The following is a 24,874-nucleotide window of genomic DNA, read 5'->3' as shown; positions in this document are numbered from 1 at the left end:
CCCAGGCGCCCTCAAAGAGGTTTCTAATTGCTTTTTTAATTTTTTTTTATTATGCTGTGTTAGTCACCATACAGTACATCATTAGTTATTGATGTAGTGTTCCATGATTCATTGTTTGTGTATAACACCCAGTACTCCATGCAATATTGCCCTCCTTAATACCTATCACTGGGTCACTGATTCCCCCCACCCTCCCTCTCTCTAAAACCCTGTTTGTTTCCTGAAGTCCATACTCTTTCATGGTTCGTCTTCCCCTCTGATTTCTACCCCCACTTCATTTTTCCCTTCCTTCTCCTAATGTCCTCCAAGCTATTCCTTATGTTCCACAAATAAGGGAAACCATATGATAATTGACTTTCTCTGCTTGACTTATTTCACTTAGCATAATCTCCTCCAGTCCCATCCATTTGATGCAAACATTGGGTATTCAACCTTTCTGATGGCTGAGTAATAGTCCATTGTATATATGGACCACATCTTCTTTATGCCTTTGTCTGTTGAAGGGCATCTCGGCTCTTTCCATAGTTTGGCTATTGAGGACATTGCTGCTATGAACATTGGGTGCATATGGCCCTTCTTTTCACTACATTTGTATCTTTGGGGTAAACGCCCAGTAGTGCAATTGCTGGGTCATAGGGTAGCTCTATTTTTAACTTTTTGAGAAACCTCTACACTGTTTTCCAAAGTGGCTGTATCAACTTGCATTCTCACCAACAGTGTAAGAGGGGTCCCCTTTTCCACAACCTCGCCGACATTTGTGGTTTCTTGCCTTGTCAATTTTTGCCATTCTAACTGGTGTAAGGTGGTATCTCAATGTGGTTTTGATTTGAATTTCCCTGATGGCTAATGATGATGAACATTTTTTCATGTGTCTGTTAGCCATTTGTAGTCTTCTTTGGAGAAGTGTCTGTTCATGTCTTCTGCCCATTTTTTTGACTTGATTATTTGTTTTTTGGGTGTTGAGTTTGAGAAGTTCTTTATAGATCCTAGATATCAGCCCTTTATCTGTAGTGTCATTTGCAACTATCTTCTCCCATTCCTTGGGTTGCCTTTTTGTTTTGTTGACTGTTTCCTTTGCTGTGCACAAGTTTTTATCTTGATGAAGTCCCAAAAGTTCATTTTCGCTTTTGTTTCCCTTTCCTTTGGAGATGTGTCTTGAAAGAAGCTGCTGTGGCCGATGTCGAAGAGGTTACTGCCTAGGTTCTCCTCTAGGATTTTGATGGATTTCTGTCTCACATTGAGGTTTTTCATCCATTTAGAGTTTATCTTTGTGTATGGTGTAAGAGAATGGTTGAGTTTCATTCTTCTGTATATAGCTGTCCAATTTTCCCAGCATCATTTATTGAAGAGACTGTCTTTTTTCCATTGCATATTTTTCCTGCTTTGTCAAAGATTAGTTGACCATAGAGTTGAGGGTCCATATCTGGGTTCTCTATTCTGTTCCACTGATCTATGTGTCTGTTTTTGTGCCAGTCCATGCTGTCTTGGTGATCACAGCTTTGTAATATAGCTTGAAATCGGGCAACGTGATGCCCCCAGCTTTGTTTTTCTTTTTCAACATTTCCTTGGCGATTCGGGGTCTTGTCTGGTTCCATACAAATTTTAGGATTGTTTGTTCCAGCACTTTGAAAAATGCCATTGGCATTTTGATTGGGATGGTGTTGGAAGTATAGATTGCTCTGGGCAGAATAGACATTTTAACAATGTTTATTCTTCTGATCCATGAGCATGGAATGTTTTTCCATCTTTTTGTGCCTTCTTCAATTTCTTTCATGAGTGTTCTGTAGTTTCTAGAGTATAGATCCTTCACCTCTTTGGTTAGGTTTATTCTTATGGTTTTTGGTGCTGTTGTAAATGGAATCGATTCCCTAATTTCTCTTTCTACAGTTACATTGTTAGTGTATAGGAAAGCAACTAATTTTTGTGCATTGATTTTTGTATCCTGCCACATTACTGAATTGCTGTATGAGTTCTAGTAATTTGGGGGTGGTCTTTTGGGTTTTTCACATAAAGTATCATGTCATCTGCGAAGAGAGAGAGTTTGAATTCTTTGCCAGTTGAATACCTTTTATTTCTTTCTGTTTGACTGTTGTTGCTAGGACTTCTAGTATTATGTTGAATAATAGTGGTGAGAGTGGGCATCCTTTTCATGTTCCTGATCTTAATGGAAAAGCTCTCAGCTTTTCCCCCATTGAGAATGATATTCACTGTGGGCTTTTCATATATGGTTTTTATGAGATTGAGTAATGTTCCCTCTATCCCTATACTCTGAAGAATTTTAATTAGGAAAGGATGCTGTATTTTGTCAAATGCTTTTTCTGCATCAATTGAGAGGACCATATGGTTCTTCTGTCTCCTCTTATTAATGTGTACTGTCACATTGATTGGTTTGTGAATGTTGAACCACCCTTACAACCCAGGGATAAATCACACCTGTTCATGATGGATAATCCTTTTGATGTACTGTTGGATCCTATTAGCTAGGATCTTGTTGAGAATTTTGGCATCCATATTCATCAGGGATATTAGTCTGAAATTCTCCTTTTTGATGAGGTCTTTGCCTGGTTTTGGGATCAAGGTAATGCTGACCTCATAGAATGAGTCTGGAAGCTTTCCTTCTGTTTCTATTTTTTGAAACAGCTTCAGGAGAATAGGTATTATTTCTTCTTTGAATGTTTGGTAGAGTTCCCCAGGGAATCCATCAGGCCCTGGACTCTTGATTTTGGTTTTAGAGTGGAATGGTGTTATAGAAGGAAAGAATTATAGGCTTGGGTAGTTTATTAAACAAAGACTCTTTCTATATAAATATGTATGGTTTGAAGGAATTTAACCTAACCTTTATAATAAAAATATCTTGCCAAGCATTTTAGTTATAGGTCTTGATATATTCAAACTATCCTGGGAAGGAGATAAAGTACTCAAGTGTCACTGAATGCAGCAGCTGTGGGTGATGCCCCAACACTGTCTCTTATAAACTTTATGTGAAATTGAGTCAAGAGCTGAAAACTCTGACTCTTCAAACCACTAATTTCAGATGTAAGCTTTCTTAACTCCACATCTCACAAAATATTCAAGCTAACTTTGCCGAAGATCAGAAATCTAAGCATTTGTATGAAATTAAGAAAGATAAAATTTTTAGAAAACATATTACAGTTTTATACTGAGCCCTAAGATGCACTAAACTATTTAAGATAATTGACTTCAAGAATTAATCAACAAATGAGAGTTTGAGCTATAAAATATGAATATTTAAAATGCAAGGAATTCTTTTATCCATGAATGCAGTCAAACAACGCTGATCTTTGTCATTCATTCAGCTCTAGATCAAATGTGTGCCCAGGATAAACCCTCAACAGAGGTGCAGCCTATAAGCCATGGGGAAAGAGAGCTAAATGCAATTATCAATCCTGCACAATATGCCTGAAAGGAAAAGCCAGTTTCTCCCTGTTTTGTTCCCAGGAAGGATGGAGCATCACAGGAACAGGAAGAAAGACATCACAACTTTCAAGTTCATACAAGTACAATTGTGGCACCTTATGGCCCCTGTCTCAACCAGAACAGCCACTTAGGCTATGTTCCTCAGGAATAGGACATTCCTACAGGCTCAACACTCCACACTTTGCTTTGCATTTCTACTTTCATAAGGTCTCTCACCTTTCTGTCCAGTGCCTTCACATCTGGAATCATCTCATCTGCATGGCCACATCACAAGAAGTATCCAATGGATTCTGCATGGCCTCAGTTCCTTCTTTAGGAGAGACTCCCTTCACATCACTTCCATGATTCCCTACACTGCAGTCTGCAAGGGAGTGATACACTTTTTATATATCCAACCAACTTCCCCAGGATGCCCAGTGCCCAAGTCCCATCTGAGAAGTGGGTCTGCTGAGTTATTGTGCTTGAAAATCTCCAAGGCATAATTTTCCTTTAAATACAATGTATTTCTCAAAAGAAAATAAGAGCTGTGAGAAGAGTAGGTGGTATGTTAAGAAAGCTTAATTTTCTTACAGTATATTTCAAACATCAATGCTTGTTCTTATTACCCACTATTTGTACCTTTTTTTAAAAGATTTTATTTATTTATTTATTTGACAGAGAGAGACACAGTGAGAGAGGGAACACAAGCAGGGGGAGTGGGAGAGGGAGAAGCAGGCTCTCCGCTGAGCAGGGAGCCCGATGCGGGGCTCGATCCCAGGACCCCAGGATCATGACCTGAGCCAAAGGCAGATGCTTAACGACTGAGCCACCCAGGCACCCCCACTATTTGTACCTTTGTGTTCATCTTCTTCCTGCCTTTCACAGTGTGTGCATGGCTGTATGGCTACAGGCACAACCTTGTTCTTTCCTATATTTTCATTCTCCTCTTCCCTTTCTCTTTTACCCATGACCCACTAAGCATTGTAGTCAGCTAATTCCAGGGTTAAAGGATTAATTTTCCATACCCACAGGCAAAGACTGTGCTTCCTGTCATCTAGTAGCACACAGCATCCTAGGGATGAGGTAGGAAACCCAGTGCTCCTGGATTAAATGACCTTACATAGTCCAGCATCTTGGCTAAAGGAATCATCCTCTCCATCTGGGGTGGTCTTAAGAAAAGTATTTAACCATTTAGAAGCAAATTAGAATCTTAGAAGTAAAATTATTCTCAAACATCTGTTAAATTATCAAAAAAGAAACTAGTCATCTTGCCAAGTATACACCAAGTAATATTTTTAGTCACTAATGGAACTGAAGATTATTTATTAAAAGAGTTATGGTTTATAAATGTCATTATTATATTGTACTATTTTTAAAAGTCAACTAATTACCCCAAAAGGATGGCAAAGTCTAGGCAGTACAGGAGCATGTTTTCTTTCTTTCTTTTTTTTGTTTTTTAGCATCATGTTTTCTTAAATAAAACAAAGACCATTAGTTTTGACACTCTTTCAGCTAGAGTACTAATTAATGCAGCATTTGTGTAACAGTGAAGGAATACTACCCAAAATACACATCTATGTATGTGTGTATGCAAATATAATACATATTATATATATATGTAAAATTATTATGGTTGACTATTTGAATTTTGTTAATAAAAACAGTACTGAGAATAGCCTCTTTTTGGCTTGACTTATATTAGAAAAAGTGATATATAAGAATCCCATCCTTCCTTTCATGTAAATGTATACATACACAAATATACATTTATATGTGTTTTTTCTTTTAAATCTTTATAAGGCCTGCCTTTCCTACTATGCACCAGGTACTTGACTGTACACTAATCCTCATGAAATCCTAGGAAGCAGGCTTTATTATTTCTATTTTATTGATGAGAATGATGAAACTTGGAACATGTAGATAACTTGTAAGTTCGCACATCAAATGAGTGGCAGAATGGGATCCCAAACCCATGTCTCCTCAATCCAAATCCTTATTTTTCCCACCATGTATGTTATCCAATCATACACATGTAGGTATTTTATCTTGTAAAATGAAAAAGGAAGAGAAAATGGTCTCTGGAAAATTCAAACATAGAGGTCTCTCCTCTCTCCTTCTGTGTCCCTAACTTCCCTTTTCTGGCTCTATCATTTTGGCACTGCAGAATATCAACAATGCCCAGGAAAATTCAAAGAAGTAGAAGGTGAGAAATGAAGATTCTCCTATATCATTAAATACTTTCACGGTTACTACATTTGACTGGCAGATACAAAGAGGTTTCTCCATGACATCCATCACACTGTCTAGGACTGTTCCAAGCTTGGTCTCAATGACAAATACTTGAAGTTAATCATCTGTTTGCCTCTACCTTTCCTTTGAAGACATTGATCAATCTGTGTTGACAGAGCTGTGATGAAATACCAGGCTCTGGGAAATGCTGAGCTAGCTTTGAATCTACCATTATTTGAACACAAGTTTTAAGGGACATCTGTCATTTTTCTTTGGCATTAACTGTCCTCTTTAATATGAGGCCACATATGTTTTAGTCAGAGTTGTAGATTCTATAAATGCTTACCATGAAGTTCATGATTGGCATTGGGCTATTATTGCTGAATGCTAACAATATCATTTAATTAACCAAAGGTCAAAGAGCCATAACATTGTAGGACTTTGGAGATAGAAATTTATTTGTGCTCTGTTACCTAAACAGTGAAACAGAATTCTTTTAAACTTCTTTATATGTTATAACATCTTCCATTTAATAGAAAGCATCACATAGATTATTCTCCATATAATTTAACTACTTGAGTTTCAAATGCATTTTAAAGTCATATAAGTATACTCTTAATAGTTGTTAGTATACTAAAGAGTTAGTAAAATAACTGTTTTCCCTCTTTTATACATATGAGGAAGTACCTGGAGTTTTATAGACTTTATGGAGAACTGAGTCATGCCATTAAACCAGAACATTTGGAATGTAGAATAATTTACATTGGGCTCATGGAGAAAAGAGAGCTTCAACGAATTATATACACTAGAAAAAAAAATGCCAGGAGTCAGCTGGATATTAGTTCTGTGGAGATTCTCCTCAACTCTCAAATGTATAGCTTCCCAATTTGTTTCAAGTAAAATCTTAGAATGTGAAAATCCTATTAGAAATATTGCTTCGGAAAAAAAAGAAATATTGCTTAAGGTCAAAGAGTAGATTGAAAAAGGTAGTTACCAATAAAATAGCAGGTTTATAATACTTATAAATTTGGGAGAGTCCCAGATGCTAGAACTTGAGGGCAGTTAGGAAGAAAAGAAAGAAAATGTCCTTCCTTTGTATTCATGGTACAGAGTCATTCCCAGTAAAATAATGAAACAACAGTAATAATAATAATTATTATCTGATTTTAAAAATTTAGCAGGCAAATTGTATTTCTCCCAATGCCTTCCTTCATGTATCTCTCTAAGCACTTTCCAGTTGTTCAGTGTCATCATATTCCTCTCACACAAGCCACCTCCCAAACTATTTAATGATGAAAACTTAAGTAATAATCTCCAAATACACATTTAATTTTATGAAAAAAGAACTTGTGGTTGCTTATCTAACCACTGCATTGACTGAGGCTATATTTCTCCTATGTGCAATGAGAAGGCTCCACTATATAGTAGCTAAAAGTTCAGATACTGACTGTCATTTCTCTAAATATGTATTTAACATTTCCATGACTTCGGTTTAGAGGAATAGATGAAATAAAATGCTGATGTGTAGTTTACCACTTAAAAATAATCATGGAACACTACATCAAAAACTAATGATATAATATATGGTGATTAACATAACATAATAAAATAAAATAAAATAAACAGTTCTAAAAATATTATCTATTATTATTACCATGACTTTAAAAGACATTATTGAAGAGTCTTAAGTCAGATAGTGACAATATCCAATGACATTTAAAAAAATACTATATAAAGAATGGAACAATGGTCACATAATAATGTGCTTTTAAATTTCATTTAGAAGAAAACAAAATCCTAGCATATTCTCGAAAAAAATTAGAAATAGAGGAACAATGAGAAGATTATATGGCATTAAAATTGTTCTAAAATTTAAAAATGTGTAACATACTCAAATGTACATTCTCTATTTTTGTTTTTGTTTTGAAACAAATTATACTTGTTTATGTTGTTCAATATTTCTTAGAGATAATTACATTTCAATATATAACTATGTCACTCCTTTGCATAGTATACAATTCAATTAATCACCTTTTATAATAAATTTCATTTAAAAAATATTAAAAAGTAGCAAGCATACAACAGTTATCATGTTTTATGCCTAGATATACAAACCGAAGAACAGAATTTTGTGTTTGGTATGGTGATGTGACTTCTGTCCAGATCAACCCTCTGGTTCACACTAACAACTGTAAACTCTGGGCAAAATACAAACTACAACTACTTAAGAATTCCAAAGAATAAACAAAAGCAGGTATACAATGGAAGGTAGTCAAATTGGAGAAATAACCAGAATCTCCTTCCTCCCTATCTTTGTGGTTTTGCCCTGAAGGTATTAGGGACATTGCAGCCAATTAAATAAGGGGAAAAATAGTGACATATCTGTCCATTGGGGATACAAAATAAAGACATTTTCAGGAAAAAAAAAAAATTGTCTCCTGCAGAACTGCCCTACAAGAAATGCACTACTCTGGACCAGAATGGCAACACAGGAGGCTCCTAAATCTCCTTCCTCACATAGATGCACTGAATATACTGTTACACATGGAGCAATTCCCTCTGAGAGAAATCTAGAAACTAGCTGAGTAACTCCTATACATCAGATTACTCAGAAAATACCCACATCAAAACTGGTAGGAAAGGCTGAGAAACACTCTCATCAAAAACCTCACCCTAGGGGTTCCTGGGTGGCTCAGTTGGTTAAATGACTGCCTTGGGCTCAGGTCATGATCTCAGGACGCTGGAATCAAGCCCCATATCAGGCTCCCTGCTCAGTGGGAAGCCTACTTCTCCCTCTCTCTCTGCTGCTTTCTTACTTCCGTTCTCTCTTTCTCAAATAAATGAATAAAATCTTCAAAAAAAAAAAACCTCACCCTTAGTACAGTGCCATATAATCTGCCATATAATCTGCCATATATCTGCTGATCCTTGGTTGGTGGGGCATACTTAATGAATGAAGGACCATGTTGACTGGCTTGGGTAACTTGTCTTCTGCACTTGTAATATTCTAGCTGTCCAACAGGCCTCCCTCTAAATGAAGGGATGAATGCTGCCTCTGTGTAAGTTGAGCATGCTTATACAAAAGCATGGGGGAAGCAGACAGGTAAGCTATGGAACAACATCTATGACCTAAAACAAAGAGGCCTTTACTCAGGGTGGGCATGCAGAGCAGTTTAAACTATTCCCCTGATGTCAAGATGTCCTTCAATTTCTACTTCTCTCTCAGACCAAAATTCACTCTATGTGCTCTCTCCAGACACATTAATTCATTTAGGTAGAACCCCAAGGGATGGGAGTACAAACACATAAGCAATCTTTTAAGTTGATAATTCAACAACAGACAACACCTGCCTTTGTGTGTGTTGACTTTAAACTTGAAATATTCCTGGAATTGCTTCTCTTGCAATAGTTTTCGCATTTGTTTTGGTCTATGTTTTTCTCTTCTTTTGTTTCCCTGAGATCCCAATGCCATCTGCTTTCTTATTTTCAGCAATTCCCACAAATATCTTGTCTGCTAATAGCTTTCTCTCCTTTACACCAGACTGCTATAGATTATTTTTAAAATAAATTTTCTGCAAGTTTAAGGATTTTAGGTGAGGGGGGATGCACACAAAGCAGCTCAGTCTACCATTATCACTAGATACAATAATTTAATGAGTAATTTTCAAGGTTTATAAGATGTAGTGAAATGTGTACTTTCACAATACTATTAGGCATGAAAACAAATGTACATTTTGTACAAATTGTTAAAAAAATGAGACATACTGAGCATGCAATTCTGTAATACATATAAATACATTTTAAACATTCATACTCTTTAAATATAAGTATTAATATATATTTCAAACATTCCTTTATAGGAATCTATGCAAAAAGAAAAAAATCAGACCCTTGAGCAAGGCTATGTACTTAAGCATTTTTATGAATGCAAAAAAAAAGGTACATTCAAGATATCTAGCACAAGAACTAGTTAAACAATGTGTGGCACATCTACATGTTAATATAGTATACAGAAATAAAAATTTAAAAACTCAAAAATATTTAATTTATGTGAGAATCTTCATAATATAACTGACAAAAATCTGAAATATTATACACAGTACTGTGTCAATTTTTTCATATATTTAATTATGTGTACAAATTTTTAAAGGACTTGAAGGAAATATATTAAAATGTAATTGGTACCTGGTTGTTGAATTACTTTAATCACTGGATATTGTCTTCTATAAAACTTAAAAAAATTATTTTCCAAGTTTCTAACACTAGAACATATTATTATAATCAGAAAAAAAAACAAGCATAAAATGATTCCCTTTTTAAAGGTAAGTTTATTTTTTAAATATTTTTAATAATTTGCCAAACAAATCCATTCCCCTAAGGTTCCAGTTAATCAAGGTCTGGGCTCTATTTATTGTTTTATTTATAATGAAAGCTATTCAGTCTTTCATGGCCAAAATTTTATTTTCAAAGTAATTTCTGGTTCATTCTATTTGCCATGATGATGCTTATTATTACCTCTGCATGGGGACTCCTTCAAAATTTTCCTCATGCTACTAAGAAGGATTAATACAGAGAAACTACACAAATGGAAATTAATAATAACTGAGACCTCTGAATAAAATAATTTTATACCCTACTTTCTACTAATGAGCTTTTTAATACTTAAAACTGAAGGCCTTAGAACTGTGGTCCTTTGTGGCTTCTCTTGTCTGTCATGAATGATTAAGTGGCTTATTAAGACAATTAAGTTTGGACCTCTAACTAATTGTTTTTACTGCAACACAGTATTCTATTAGACATCCCCAAACCTTGTGGGGCTTTTTTTATTCAAAGTTTCAGCTAAACTATAATAGTGAAAATCAAGAAGCCATGGTAATTAATTATCAAGGATCAGCTCATTTGAAGCACCATCTCTTTCTTTCTGCCTCCCACCCTGCATCTCTCTCCTGTCAGAATCTGAATGTGGAAAAAAAGTTGTAGTAAGAACTTAAATTTCTCTGTTTTTATTTAAGATGATTAAGTTAAACTTGATATGGTTTCTGGATAAAGAGACTCCCTCTTCGCCCAACTTCCTCTCCAACAGGCCTCAGAGTAAATGTCACTCTCAGGAGAAGGTCTCACAAGCTCCCATCTGTTATCACAGTTGCACTGACATATCATTTGTTTGATTGTGTGCATAACGACCGTCTTCCTCAAAACTGTTGGTTTTATGAAATCAGGAACCCTACCTACCTTGTATCCCATTGAACTTCTGGTACGTAGCTCAGAGCATGGCAGGTACATGATAAAAATTTTATGAATGGGTTAATCATAATTCATCATTTTCTCCTTATCACAGTTTAGTCAAATACAGGACATTTTATAAAAGCAAGTTTTTTTTCAATCTTCAGTTTTTGGAGTTTTAAAAAATTATTTAATTCTATATGCAAGACAGAGTAATATAATTGGAAAAGCACTAAATTAGTGTTTGGAGGCATATCTTCTTGTGCTGGTTGTCATTTCTTAGTCACATGATTTTGGCCAGTCAGTTCAACTCTCTGAGCCACAATTTCCTAATCTACAGATTGAAAATAATAATACTTCCCTTCACGCTTCACACAGTTATTAAAAGGATCAAGAGAGAATTAATTTGAAATTACAAACTCTAACATACTATCCAAAAGTAGGAGGCTGTCATTCTAAGTTTTATATATGGCGGCTCTTCATTTTTACTGATTACCTCTCAATATATATATACAAAAAAATACTTCCAGGTGAAAATTAAAACCATTATAGTAGTCTATTATAGCCCACCTCATTATTACAGCTTTGAATAAACCACTAGTCTATCATCTAGATAAAAGAATTGATTACAGCAAAATCACAATATGACATAGACTTTAGATAAAATTTTGAGTAATGTTTCCCAAGCCAGAACAAGAAGTTCCACTGTGATTTATGTGGAGAAGTTTCAAAGGAAATAGTGAAATTGAGCCTCACCAGGCAAAAAATGTTCTCTTTCTTCTTCTCTCCCACCTCCTTTCTCTTTCTCTCTCTTATCTCAGAGTTTTCAGAATTGAATTTATGGTGGTAAAATCAACAAACAATGAGTTCTGGCCATCAGACAGATAAGCTTAAAACCTAAATGTCAACCAAAGCCAACATCATACTCAATAATGAAAGATTCCTCTCAGATCAGGAACAAGAAAAGGGTGTCCTCTCTTAGCACTCCTATTCAACACAGTACTGAAAGTCTTAGCCAGAGAAATTAAGCAAGAAAGAGAATAAAAGCTCCTAAATCAGAAAAGAAGGATTAAAACTGTCTCTGTAGGCAGATGATATGATCTTAGATAGAGAAACCCCTAAAGATTTCATCAAAAACCTGTTAGAACTAATAAACAAGTTCAGTAAAGTTGCAGGACACAAAATCGACACATAAAAATCAGTTGCTTATCTATACACTAACATTGATCTATCTGAAAAAGAAATAAGGAAAACATTCCCATTTACAATAGCATTAAACAGAATAAAATACTTAGGAATAAATTTAATGAAGGTAAAAAATCTATATACTGCAAACTATAAGATATTAATGAAAGCAACTGAAAAAGACAAATAAATGGAAAGATATCTTTTGTTCAGGGGTCAGAACCATTAGTAGTATTTAAATGACATACTACTGAAAGCTATCTATAGGTTCAATGAAGTCCCTATCAAAATTCCAATGACATTTTTTACAGAAATAAAAAAAAGATCTAAAATTTGTATGGAACCACAAAAGACTTTGCATAGCCAAAACAATCTTCGAAGAAAAAAAAAAGGTGGAGTCATCATACTTCCTGATTTCAAATTATACTACAAAGCTATATTAATCAAAACAGTATGGTATTGGTATAAAAATAGACACATAGACCAATAGAACAGAATCAAGAGTCTAGAAACAAACCCACACATATATAGTCAACTAAATTTTTATCAGGGAACCAAGAGCACTTAATGGGGAAAAGATAGTCTCTTCAAAAAGCTGTATTGGAAAAATTGGATATTCACATGCAAAAAATAAACTATATCCTTATCTTAACCAATCACAAAAATTAATTCAAAATGGATTAAAGACTGAAGTGTAAAACCAGAAACCATAAAACTCCTAGAAAAAAATATAGGGTAAAATCTCCCTGACAATGTTCTTGGCCATGAATTGTTGAATATGACACCAAAAGCACAAGTAGCAAAAGCAAAACTAAACAAGCGGGATTACATCAAACTAAAAAGATTCTGCACAGCAAAAGAGCCATCAAAAAAAATGAAAAGGCAATATATGGAATGAGGGAAAATATTTTTAAATCATATATTCAATAAAGGGTTAATATCCAACAAACAAAAAAATCTCCTACAACTCAATACCAAAATAATAATAATAATATGAACCCAATTAAAAATACGGGGCACCTGGGTGGCTCAGATGGTTAAGCATCTGCCTTCGGCTCAGGTCATGATCCCAGGGTCCTGGGATCGAGCCCCGCATCGGGAGCCTGCTTCTCCCTCTGCCTCTGCCTCTCTCTCTCTCTGACTCTCATGAATAAATAAATAAAACATTTAAAAAAAATAAAAAAATAAGCAAAATATCTGAATAGACATTTTTCTTTTTTTTTTAAATTGAAGTATAGTTCACATACAAAGTTATATTAGTTTCAGGGGAACAACATAGTGATGCAATTCTATACATTACACTATGCTCATCATAAAAGTAGTTATCATCTGTCACCATACAACATTATTAAAATATTATTGATTACATTCCCTATGCTGTACTTTTCATCCCTGTGATGTTTTATAACTGGAAGTTTGTACCTCTTAGTCTCCTTCACCTATTTCACCCATCACCCCCAAAACCTTCTGGCAAGCACCTGTTTGTTCTCTGTATTTGATTCCATTTGTGCTTTGTTTGTTTCTTTGTTTTGTTTTTTAGATTGCACACATGAGTGAAATCATGATGTTTGTCTTTCTCTGTCTGACTTATTTCACCCAGCATAATACCCTTTAGGTCTATCCATGTTGTTACAAATGGCAAAATCTCAGTATTTTCTACAGCTGAGTAATATTCCTGTGTGTGTGTGTGTGTGTGTGTGTGTGTGTGTGTGTGTGTGTGTGGTGTGCACACCACATCTTCTTTATTCATTCATGTATCAATAGATACTTAGGTTACTTCCATAACTTGGCTACTGTAATAAAACTACAATAAATATAGGGATGCATATATCTTTTTGAATTAGTGTTTTCATTTTCTTTGGGTAAATACCTACAGAATTACTGGATTGTATGGTATTTCTATTTTTAATTTTTTGAGGAAACTCCATACTGTTTTCCACAGCGGTTGCATCAATTTACCAACAATTTACCAATTAACTGGTGCACCAATTTCCACCAACAGTGCACAAGGATTCTCTTTTCACCACATCCTCACCAACACTTGTTATTTCTTATCTTTTTGATACTATCATTCTGGAGGTGTTAAGGTAGAAACTCACTGTGGTTTTGATTTGCATGTCCCTGATGATTACTAATGTTGAGCATTTTTTCATGTGTCTGTATGTCTTCTTTGGAAAATCGTCTATTCAGGTTCTATGCCCATTTTAAATTGGATTATTTGTGGGGATTTTTGGTGTTGAGTTGTATGCATTCTTTATATAGGTTGGTATTAACACTTTATTGGATATATCATTTACAGATATCTTCTCTCATTCAGTGGGTTCCCATTTTTCATTTTGTTGGTGGTTTCCTTCACTGTGCAAAACCTTTTTATTTTCATGGGTCCCAGTAGTTTATTTCTGCTTTTGTTTCACTTGCCTGAGGAGACATATCTAGAAAAATGGTGCTAAGGTTGATGTCTAAGAGATTACTGTCTGATTTCTTGTAGGAGTTTTATGGTTTCAGATCTCACATTTATTTAATCCATTTTGAGTTTATTTTTGTGTATGCTCTATGACAGTGGTCTAGTTTCATTCTTCTGCATGTAGCTATCCTGTTTTCCAATACTATTTATTGAAGAAACTGTTTTTTCCCATTTTATATTTTTGCCACATTTGTTGCAGATTGACTTTACAAATCGGGGTATATTCTGGGGCTCTCTTTCCTATTCCACTAATCTATGCATCTATTTTTGTGCCAGTACCATGTGTTTTGATTACTATAGCTTTGTAATATATCTTTTTTATTTTAATATGTTGTGTTAGTCACCATACATTACATCATTAGATTTTTTTAAATTTTTTTATTGTTAGGTTAATCACCATACATTACATCATTAGTTTTTGATGTAGTGTTCCATGATTCATTGTTTGCATATAACACCCAGTGCTCCATTCAATATGTGCCCTCTTTAATACCCATCACCAGGCTAACCCATTCCCCCACCTCCCTCCCCTCTAAAACCCTCAGTTTGTTTCCCGGAGTCCATAGTCTCTCATGGTTCGTCTCTCCCTCCAATTCCCCCCTTCATTTTTCCCTTCCTTCTCCTAATGTCCTCCATGCTATTCCTAATGTTCCACAAATAAGTGAAACCATATGATAATTGATTTTCTCTGCTTGACTTATTTCACTTAGCATAATCTCCTCCAGTCCCATCCATGTTGATTGAGAAAGTTGGGTATTCATGCTTTCTGATGGCTGAGTAATATTCCATTGTATATATTTTTTAAGAGAGAGAGAGACAGAGATAGCAACAGAGATAGTGAGAGAGAGCAAGAGCAGGGAGGAGAGGGTGAAGCAGGCTTCCCACTGAGCAGGGAGCCTGATGTGGGGCTCAATCCCAGAACCCTGATATCATGACCCAAGCCAAAGGCAGATGCTTAACCGACTGAGCCACCCAGGCGTCCCTAACAGTGTTTGTTTTAAAAAGTCTGTCTTGTCTAATATGAAGATTACTACCTCAGCTTTTTTTTTCTACTTTCATCTGCATGGAATATCTTTTTCCATCCCTTCAGTTTCAGTCTGTATGTCTCTTTAAGTCCGAAGTGAATCTCTTGTTGGCAGCATATAGATGAGTCTTGTTTTTTTATCCATTCAGTCATCCTATGTCTTTTTATTGGAGCATTTAAACCATTTGCATTAAAAGTAATTATTGATTAGTATATACTATTGAAAGGGATGCAAATTAGTACAGCCACCATGGAAAACAGTATAGAAGTTCCTCAAAAAATTAAAAATAGAACTACCATATGATTCGGCAATTCTACTTCTGGGTATATATGGAAAGAAAATAAAATCAGGATCTTGAAGAGATATCTGCACCTCCATGTTCACAATAAATAAGACAAGGAAACAACGAAAATGTCCATCAATGGATGAATAAAATGTGGTGCAAATATACTCTGGAATAGTATTCAGCCATAAAAAAGGAAATCTTACCATTTGCAACAACATGGATTAACCCTGAGGGCATTATGTTAAGCCAAATGAGTCAGAGTAGGACAAATGCTATATGATCTTACTTATATGTGGAATCTAAAATACCAAACTCATAGAAATAGAGAATAAATTGGTTGTTGCCAAGGACAGGTGGGTGGAAGTGGGGGAAACAGGTAAAGGTGGTCAAATAGTACAAAGTTTCAAGTTATAAGATGAATAAGTTCTGAAAATCTAATGTACAGCTTGGTGACTACATTTAACAATGCTGTATTGTATACTTGTAAGTTGCTAAGAGTAAATCTTAAAAGTTCTCACCACACACACACACACACACACACACACACACAAACACACACATACAGTGGGTGTTAGCTAACCTTACTGTGATAATCATTTTGCAACATGTATTTATATCAAATCATTGTGTACACATTAAATTTACATAATGTTATATGTCAATTATATCTCAGTAAAACTGGAAAAAAAACACTAGATGTCAGCACATTGAGAATCCATCTATCTTTCAGGGAGTGAACTTCATCTACCTTATAGGCAGAGAATGATATATAAGATTACAATTCCAATATGCAATGGAAATATGTATGTCCTACTTTCTTAAACACTCACATCAGCATAATCAGCTCTTTCTCCCAAAAGGAAGACCCTCAAGGACAGTCAACCTTTAATGGGCCAGGTCTTTGGTGAGAACAGAACCACAACAAAAGTGAGTTATACAATTCAAATAATGGCCTGAAGCATGGGTCTTCACAATAAAGCCACTGGCCAATATGTTCTTTCTGTGTTTAGAAAGGACATAGCCAATGTTTGCTCCTCTGAGTCAACTTTTCCTGATTTTATTGCTGAATAACATCCTCATTAACTATTATTTTTCTTTTAGATTTATTTATGTATTCAGTCAAGTCTGTTCTGACCCTGCCAGTAAATTTAATTTTTTTCAGATGACTACATATCTTTGCGCTGATACACTATCCATTGATTTTATAATTTAATTCTCAAAGGACAATCTCATTACCCCTATTTATAAGCTCTTCGGGGTACTTTACAGCTGCCCACAGGAACCGCCTTCAATAAAAACAAGAAAACATTAGCCAAATATGAGCTGAGTTATCTATTGTTCAAAAGACAGTGAATTATTAAGCCAGAACTCAAATATGGGAAAAACGTTTTAAGTGATGTCTGGCCAAAATTATATTAAAACAAGACTAGTGAAGATCTCAAAGGATTTTTTTTTAATATGACCCGTTTTGACAGATGATATAACCAGATCTTAGGCAACATGGAATAACTTTTCATTTAAGGCATTAATGTGTTTAATGAAGTAGCAAAAGAAATGAAAAATCAATTTCTTCAGCTTATTAATTTATGTTGAGATTTATTTCCACTTATAATTCACTATTATTAGTCTTTTTCATTGATATCTGACTGTTCATTTATAAAGCATAGCCTTTGATAAGCTAAGTATCATTAATTTTAATAACAATAGAAAAAATATTGAAAACATACTTGGATTACCAATCATCTCATGAATAAGATAGAGTCACAACATTTTATACACAACATTATAAAATGTCACAACATTTTATACACAACATGTATAAAAACAACATAGGCAATAGTATGACTTAAATATTCACAAATTTAATGCCTGGGATAAGATGTCAAAAAGAAGTTCCAGGAGCACAGAATTCAAGAAACAAGTTTTTTTTTTGTTATGAATTTTATAGTTTATACAGTCTTACTTGAAGTTAGGATGAGAGGCATTCCAATGTCACATTAATGTAATCTGGGTTATTGCCATGGAAAGTAGACTAGATGTCTATATTATAAATCTGTTGTAGAAAACTGTAATCACATTCTTAATAGACGTCTCCAAAAGAAAGTAGGATCTTTTTTCAATAAAATATAAAACAGAAGAGAAAAGCCAAAATGATACGGAAGAAAGATGTTTTTTTGCCCCTATCCTAGGTTATATAGAATTCTAGTGACATTTTTATAATTATCATACTCACTGTAATAGGAGCATATGTTCTGGATGATTGCCATCAGCTTACTTGCCTTTGAGATGTTTTAATTCAAGCCCATTTCACTATTTATCTGTGCCCAGACTCATCCCACAGCAGATTTAGGTTTGGCTTTTATACCATTTTGGATATGTAAAAAGAAAGCGTACAAACATCCAACATTTTATGCCTTAAGGGAAAGTTACTTTGTAATATATTTGTAGAATAGTTTTTAACCAAGTGAGGCCCAAAATTTTACACATTCAAATCTATGGGGGAGTGCAGGGAGGAGGAGAGTTGGAGGTATTTACCAAATACAAATTCCTAATCCCTAGACGTTTTATCCTTGAAATCAATCATGTTTCTGAACCAGATTACCCCACTACCTCTTAGCTTCTAATAATGGAATATAACCCCATTTTGCCAGTCATCCAAGTCATGAGTATCACGGATTAAAAAGTCACATAGTTTTGGAATTATAATAATTCACAGGAACAAAAGGCACAGCATAGGGAATACGGTCAATGGTATTATAAACAGCACTGCATGGTGACAGATGGCAGCTACACTTGTGGTAAACACAGCATAACATATAGAGTTGTTGAATCACTATGTTCTGTATCTGAAACTAATGTAACACTGTGTATCAACTATACTCAAAGAAAAAATGTCACATAGATAAACCATATTAGCTTCTCTTTGAGATCCTTGCTTTTGTTATTTCAGTTAAACTTTTTAAAATGTTTGTCTCCTGTGTCTGTGCTATCGCTTAGGACACAAAATAAAATATATATATATTCTTTAGCCTCAAGGAGCTCAAAGTCTATGGCAAACACAGATGCTCATCTACTCAAATGACTCTAATACAAAAGACAACGACAACAACCGATGATGATGATGATGATGATGATGATGATGACAAACACCAGTGACTGAACACTTACTCTGACCTAGACACTCCTCTATGAGTTTTGCATGCATTACCTACTCAATGATGTAGATGTTAATATTTTTATTTTTACAGATAAAGGAACTAAGAGAGAGATTAAGTGATTTGCCAGAGGCCACACAGCAAGTAAGTCTAATCCTTGAGCCTACTTCCTTTTTCACTTCTAAATTGGATACCTCTGTAATAAAAGCCCCATAAAATGTATAAACAAAGTGTCATGGCAACAGTAGCTGTAATTAATACCCTGAATATTAGGATAGGGTGGTGATATCACTGATGAGAATAAGGGTAGGGAGGCTTCATGGAATAATAATTAAGCTAGGTTTGGAATAATGTGTAGTGATGTTTCACAGGGTAAGTCTAGGAGCAATACAATGAAAGGAAACCTAAGAGCAAATGCTCTACTGAAGAAAATGCAGGGCATATTAAAGACTAATTATAGAATGGTTGTTGAAAGGTTTGAAAGGAGAGTCTAGGACAAAGGGTGCAGTGGGCGAAAAATGAACCTGGAAAGTAGTCATAGAAAATTAGTTTAAGGTCTTGAATAAAATGTTAAGGAATTTTTGCTTTAGTTGGTAAGCAATGGGAAGTATTTAAGATTTATATTTGCTAAGTAAGATGCCTCTTACTTATGGATTGCAGAGGGAAAACTTTGGAAACAAGGAGATGAATTAGGAAACCATGCAATAATACAAAATAAGTAGTCTTTAAAAACAAGAAAAGAAGTGCATATGAGAGATACTTCAAGGAGGACTCAGGTAATCTCAATAACAGATTGGGCAGGGAAAGAGAAATGTCAAGAGTTACTCCGAGCTTTCTGTCCTACACTCTCTTGGGAATCACCAACCCAGGGTACATAGGAGGTGGGAGAATGAAAATCAAGAAAAAAAATGGATTTGGGTTTGGGTGTATAGACTTTGAATTATTAGCAGGATATCCAGAAGGAGATGTTTAGTGGCACTTGGACATTGGAGGGATCATGTCTGGCACAGTATGATCTTGAGAATAGATAACTCCCATAAAATGAGCACAGAATCAGAAAAAAAACACCAACTCTTGCAGAATGCTTACATCTTAAGAGGGGATGAAGAAAGAGAGGCTAGGGTGAAGTGAGTAGTCAAAAATAAGAACGAAGTCAAAAAAGTGTGTCACCACATAAATCAACAAAAGATTTTTTAGAAGTGTAAAATCAACAGGGTTTAATGCTATGGAAAGATTCCATGTGAAGATGATGGGGAAAAAGCAAATTATGAGGAAGTGTTCTCATTGTGTCATAACAGAAATAATGGAAAGCATTGTTTCAGTAGGGTATTAAGGAGTGACAAGCTAGAAAGTCAATGAGATGTGAGGAAATGAGTTAAACTCACTTGATTACTCCCGCTGAAATATTCTCAAATAGAACCAGTCTATTAGTCCATTCCTAGGTTTGTCTTCCTACTTGGTCTAGACTCAAGGTCCAGTCACTGTTACTGTTTGCAATGATACTTGAATTTTTGACCTTTTCACCTGGTCCCCAGAGTCCCTAATGAAATCCTGCTTTGCTTATCTGAAATCCTGGGAAGATTGTTTTCTCCACTCCAGCTTCTAGACTATCTGAAATAAGTGGAGAAAACTATTTTACCACACAAGTGGATCCTTTATAGGTTTATTTTTTTACAAAAACTGAGTCTTAAGTACTGTTCAAAATCTGTTACTTATCTCCAGCTGAAGGAAAATCAACACATAGACACACTAATTACCAATTACTAATTATCCTAATTACCAACTTCCTAACTTTAAACATACTTCTAAGCTCCAATTTCCTCATTTTAAACTGAGCATAGTAACAGTTTTTCCAAAAGTGATTGTCAATATTAGACTTAGTATATACAAATTACTTTGACCAGTTCGTAACACATAATAGGTACTCAATAAACAGTAGCTGTAGTTAATACCATGAATATTAGGTAGATCATTCACTACCGTGTACCTCCCAAAGCTTTTTATTCGCCTAACATACTCTTCCTTTGTTTTCATGTGAAGATTTATTGACAATGTCCATTCATTTAAATATTTATTGAGCACCTACTATATTGCAGGCGCATGCTAAGTATGCAGTATGAATAAAACAGACAAGTGTCCTAATCTCAAGGAGTTTACTTCTGTAGGTGCTGATGAATACTAAACAACTAAAGACATACTCAGAACAAAATAACTTCAGGTAATAGTAGATATTATGAAGAAAATAATCAGGTTGGTAGAATAACAATGATGGTTGGAGGGAGGGGAGGGGATGATTATGAACAGATAAGAGCCATAAATATAAACTTGTTCAACTCAGTTCCTCCACACTTTAAATTTTTTCTCTAAGTCCATTTTTTCATATCTTCCTCTTCTGTAAGCATAAGATTTGTTTTTATTCTTTGTTCGAAGTCAATCCTTGTTGAGTTCATTTTGTATCTTTGTCACCAACTTTCCCTTATACTCTCTTATATATTTACTTTCTTTTTCCAATAATTTTTTAAAGATTTTATTTATTTATTTGACAGGATAGAGAGAGGGAGAGCACAAGCAGGTGGAGCGGCAGGTAGAGGGAGAGGGAGAAACAGGCTCCCCGCTGAGGAAGGAGCCTGACGTGGGGCTCAATCCCAGGACCCTGGGATCATGACCTGAGCCAAAGGCAGCCACTTAATCAACTGAGCCACCTAGGCATCCCTTTCCAATAATTTCTTTCACTGAGTCTATAATTATAATGTGGTATAGGAATTATTGTGTATTTCCTTTAGTAAATCTAGAAAGTTGAAATTCAGTACCTCTTTTCTCCCATAATATATCAATTATATTTCAAATATTTTGCAATCTAAACCAACTCTAAAGTTGACCATTTGAAAGACATATTAGCAATGGAAACATGACACTGTACTAGCAAGAAATGCAATGAATACAATCAGGAAAAAATGTCAAAAGAACTTCTGAGAGATGCCAACTTTGAGGAATTTGAAAGGCAGAGGAAAAGAGCAGACCTAAACCATCTGCAGTCAAAAATAAAAATGTTTGAAATAGTACATAGCCAATGGGAAATTCAACATTCAAGCGGGCTGATCTCTTCATTTGTAGGTAGGTACACAACATTCAACCTCATGCTACATCTTACATCATACGTAAGTGATCCATATATAAAACCAACTTGTGAAAGAAAAAAAAAATGCATGAAATTCCCCCTAACAACATAATTACAAAAAATGCACAGAATTTTGAACCACTACAACTATTAGCTCAGTTTTAACTTTGTGTCCCTATTCACAGACGCCCTATAGATATTTTTCATTTAAGTCTGCATACTTAGACTCAGAAAAGTAAATGCAAAAACTGCAAGCTCAGCCAGGTGGAAAAAGAAGAAAAATGGAGTATAATTGAATAAATCTTCTGAAGTAGAATAACATTCACCATTGTTTACTAATCTCTTTAATAGCCCTTTCCCTGAAGAAAGGAAAAGAAGCAAGACTTTTCAGAACACTCCAAATAACTTTAGCTGCTGGCTCAGAGAGATTTACTCACATAAATTTCTCAAGCTTTGTTTCTTTAAGAAATGGCACTCACGGGGTGCCTGGGTGGCTCAGTTGGTTAAGCGTCTGTTTTTGGCTCAGCTCATGGTCTCCGGGTCCTGGGATCGAGCCCTGCATCACTGGGCTCCCTGCTCAGCAAAAAGTCTGCTTCTCCCTTTTTCTCTCCCCCTGCCTCTCCCCCTGCTCATGCTCACTCTCTCTCTCTCCCTCAAATACATAAATAAAATCTTAGGAAAAAAAAAAAGAAAAGAAATGGCATTCACTGTGTAATTTGGCTCAAAATCCACAATCTTGCAAATGTAATTTCCTTGCAATCTTAAGTGACAGCAAACTTAAGCTGAGCTTTAAATGTGATGTACAGATCACATAGAAACCTGAACATACTTTAGTTGTTAAACTAGAGGAAATAAAGTCAGGAGACAAATAGGAAAAGACAGACAATGATACCAGGACAGATGGGGAAGGAAGAGAGTAAAAAGACCTCAGAATTCTTCCAGTCCACTCAGCTGATACCCAGGAATCAAACATAGCTCTCTGTCCCTTGCATGGAGCTGTGACTAGAGCAGACAAAATCTGACATAGGTATCATTGTCTCTCAAATGTCTAAGTTTTTCTTTTTTTTTTTCCTTTTCTTTTTTTAGTCTAGCCAGAGAACTTTACTCAACTGCCATATGACACCATCTCCCATATGGGCTAGACTTGCAGGGAAGAATCAGTCCTTCTTCTTTCCAGTATCATCTGCGAAAGACCACGTGAGAAGAGTGAAGGCCACATCCAGTTGGAAGGGTTTCCATGACTAAACATCAAATAAGATGTTGCAGTCACATTTTTGTCCCTGTCACACTTAAGACCAAGCTCCCAAGTAACCCCTTCTGCAGCTGCCTCACTGTACACACCCATCCTCATTCAGTCCATCCCTAAAGAAATATTGACAATGACACATGAACTGCACATGGCTGGCTGGCCTACCATGTCCTTTATGCAGTTTAATTCACAAGGTGACACCAAAGTAAGACAAGTAACATTCCAATTTGGGTGCCTCCACCTCCCTCCTCTGAATCCTGATCCACTGGCTGCCAAAGCCAGAAAGGGTTTGGGGTAGAGTGCTTGGTCATGGGGAAAGCTGCTGTGGTTGGCCCAACAGATGGGCAGAGTGGAAGCTCTTCCTTATTCGCAATCTGAATGACATCCTTGTCCTTGACTGTATGGCCTTTACCCACTTTTTGAGGACTGTGTTTCACAGACAGACCCCAGATCAGAGTGTATTTAAATTCTTTGATAATATTTTTGTGAATCTTCATGGAGAAATCCTCCACTGTGGTCCTGGAGTAAGGCAGCACCACTGGGGACCTATAATCTGGCAACTGGCCTTTGGGTTTGGTGTTAATCCTCACTAGTTTCAGATAGTCCCAGATCTTTTCTAATAGGTCATCAATATTCCAGCAGTGATTGGCAGAAATGGGTACACAGTGAGGCACCTTATAGATCATACCCAATTCCTCAATGGAGAGCTGATCAATTTTATTGATTAATAAATACACATACATACAAGGGATATAAACTCTGTTTTCTTCCACCATGTCAACGAGGTCATCCACTGTGGCATCACTCTGCAGAGCCATATCAGCGCTGTGAATTCAAACATCTCACTTTTTAAGTGTATTTAAGAAACATATCAGGGGCACCTGGGTGGCTCAGATGGTTAAGCGTCTGCCTTCGGCTCAGGTCATGATCCCGGGGTCCTGGGATCGAGCCCCGCATCGGGCTCCCTGCTAGGCGGGGAGCCTGCTTCTCCCTCTGCCTCTGCCTCTCTCTCTCTCTGACTCTCGTGAATAAATAAATAAAACATTTAAAAAAAAACATATCACTAACATTATCATATACTGAATTATATCAGTGGAGACATAATACATATCCTAATATTATTATAGGGAGAACAGTTAGTCCACAGACCCTTTGCTTTCAGTTTCTTTTATTACCAATCAATTTCTCCCATTTTGTCCTTTCCATCAAAGTACTGGTTAAAAATATACAGTGAAATAGAATAAATGGTTTCATCTAAGTGATGTTTCCCTAATGCAAAGCTTATTGATAAAAGTATAATATCTGATACAGTGTGCTGAAGAACTTATTTACTTTACTATTTCATTCAATATGAACTATAGAACGATGCATACATATAAAAATGAGCTAACCATAGATTTGAGTAGCAATATATGACAAAATAACTGTCGATTTCTTTCTAAATTATGTATCTGGCATTCAGTAAAGTTGTTTGTTACAAGAAATTTTCTTCAACTGCTCTTCAGTATATCTGTAATTAATTT

At 35.5% G+C, this 24,874-nt stretch overlaps 1 pseudogene; it reads right to left on the bottom strand.

Annotated features, from left to right (window-relative positions):
• Positions 1–23,533: 23,533 nt before the first annotated feature.
• Positions 23,534–24,169, bottom strand: LOC148164095 (developmentally-regulated GTP-binding protein 1 pseudogene; annotated as a pseudogene).
• Positions 24,170–24,874: the final 705 nt, after the last annotated feature.

This window comes from Eumetopias jubatus, unplaced genomic scaffold (genome assembly GCF_037043125.1).
Source record: "Eumetopias jubatus isolate StellerSeaLion01/CBP00866 unplaced genomic scaffold, mEumJub1_p1.0 scaffold_6, whole genome shotgun sequence".
In the NCBI taxonomy this organism is placed as follows: Eukaryota; Metazoa; Chordata; class Mammalia; order Carnivora; family Otariidae; genus Eumetopias; species Eumetopias jubatus.
The sequence above is the reverse complement of the archived record's forward strand: the minus strand, read 5'-3'. Positions and strand labels throughout refer to the sequence as shown.